Here is a 2,045-nt window from a genome sequence, read left to right as displayed (position 1 = left end):
AATGTAAATCAATATGAAATTAATCACAGAATATAACTTTAATACCAGCCGCCCTGACTGCTGAGTCATAGGTAATACACATCCAGTAAACCTCATTACTCTGCAGACTTCTGTTTGCCTAAAGGGAGCTGCTTATGAAGAAAATAGATATTAAAGGAGCTATTTATAAAGATTTGATGACGGCCAGCTTATTGGCTGCAGCTTCCTCCCCCCTCTCCCCCCTGCTGGGTTTTCAATTTTGAATTTTGCATCTATTTATATGGGTTTAAATATCTTCGTCCAAAATTAGAATCCATCCGAGTGATGTGAAAGGGGAGCAGTTTATTTTTGCACGGATCAGTATTTTCAGATGATCATTGGTATTAAAAATGTCTTGTATATTGAAATTGATTTCTAGCTTTGAGTTGAAGCTGGAGAGAAGACAGTTGGTTCCCATTTAAAGTGAACCCGAGCTCTTTTTTACAGTTCAATCTGCTTGTATTTTGCCTTCTCTGGTTCCTCCCTTCCCTCCTTTATCCAATTACATGTTTAAATGTGCGTGTGTGTGTATATACATACGCACACATCAGCAATAGGTTGGACTTGATGGACTTATGTCTTTATTCAACTCAAATACTATGTAACTATGTTAGTATGTAACTATGTAAATCAGTGCGTTAATTACAAATCCCATCATGCCTCTGCCTCTGGGACAAGGGGGATGAAGCACGTACCGGGTGACCCCGTTCCGGGGGATTGACACCACAATGACGACAGTTATTGTGGTGTCACTCCCTCTGAAAAGTCAGGCACTTGGATATGGTCATGGACTGAGAGCCCGACAGCGTCACGAGAGAGGATGGGACCCGGCAGCATACCTAATCCCTTTGGATCAACGTCCCCTTCTTTCTTTGCCCGTGTCCATCACCAAGATGGCCACCGGCAGTGAAGTGCACGTGTTATAACGTGCACACTGGGTGAGACTCGGCCTAGTGATGCCACTACTCTGGGAGTCATGTCTGTCACTATCTATCTTGCAATGCCTCATGGGACTTGTAGTTCCACAAAATCTGGAGGGCCAGAGTTGCCCACCCCTGGGTTAAATAAAACCTTTATGTTATGCAAATATCAAAATGATGGGTGGGTGTCGTTCTGGAGGAGTGGGCATTTCTTGGCATGCTGCATTGGCATGCAGACTGTCCTAGGGAACACAGACTTGCTGAGCCACAATGACCTGCTGAGCCAGACTGACCTCGCCCCTTTCCCAATGAAGGAAAGGGGTGAGGTCAGGGACAGTCAGGCTGGAGAGAAAAGTGCTAGATAATGCTGGATGTCCTGAATCCTGATAATGCTGAAATCAGAGGAAGCCATTTCAGGCCAGGAGAGGAGCCTGAGTGATTGCTAATCAATTCAGGTAAATGCACCTGATCTGAATGAGCCCCATACAGCACAGGAATCGGCCACAAGCGCGCTAAGTGTTGTGCTCCATCTTCTCTGATCCCCTCACTGGACCTAATAATGGCTCTCGGTTCTTATTTGTTTAGTCGATTTACGACATTGTGCATCTTATTGTTTAGGAGTCCACAATTGCCTCCCCGGGGAAGGTGATTATTGTGCTGGTTATAATTAACAGGCAGGAACTTATCTGTTTACATTGTGATCCTGTGGACCGGTTAATATCGGTGTCAGTGCGGCCCATTATGTAGCGCGCTGGAACAGGTGCTGCAGACTATGCTGCATCCGGCTTATGTGCCTGCTAGCTCTTTGCTGTTTGGGGGGCATTGATCCAAATACCTGCGTCCGGTCCATAGCCCACAGCCGTTATGTATCTTAGTGCCTATTTGTGCAATGTGCGGCAGCACAACAACATGCATTGCGTTGCCATGTAGTGAAAAAAAAAGTATTGCATGTACTAGTTTTTTCATTGCATGGCAATGCAACACATATGCAATTGCATGCAATGTTAAGGCTTGACACAGTGCTGTCTCTATAATGAGGCATTAGCCTGAGACTGTTAACTCAGGTGGCATCTCTTAGGGTCACGTGGTGGCATCTCTTAGGGTCAC

This window comes from Nanorana parkeri, unplaced genomic scaffold (genome assembly GCF_000935625.1).
Source record: "Nanorana parkeri isolate BGI_ZX_2015 unplaced genomic scaffold, ASM93562v1 scaffold1275, whole genome shotgun sequence".
Taxonomy (NCBI): domain Eukaryota; kingdom Metazoa; phylum Chordata; class Amphibia; order Anura; family Dicroglossidae; genus Nanorana; species Nanorana parkeri.
The sequence above is the reverse complement of the archived record's forward strand: the minus strand, read 5'-3'. Positions refer to the sequence as shown.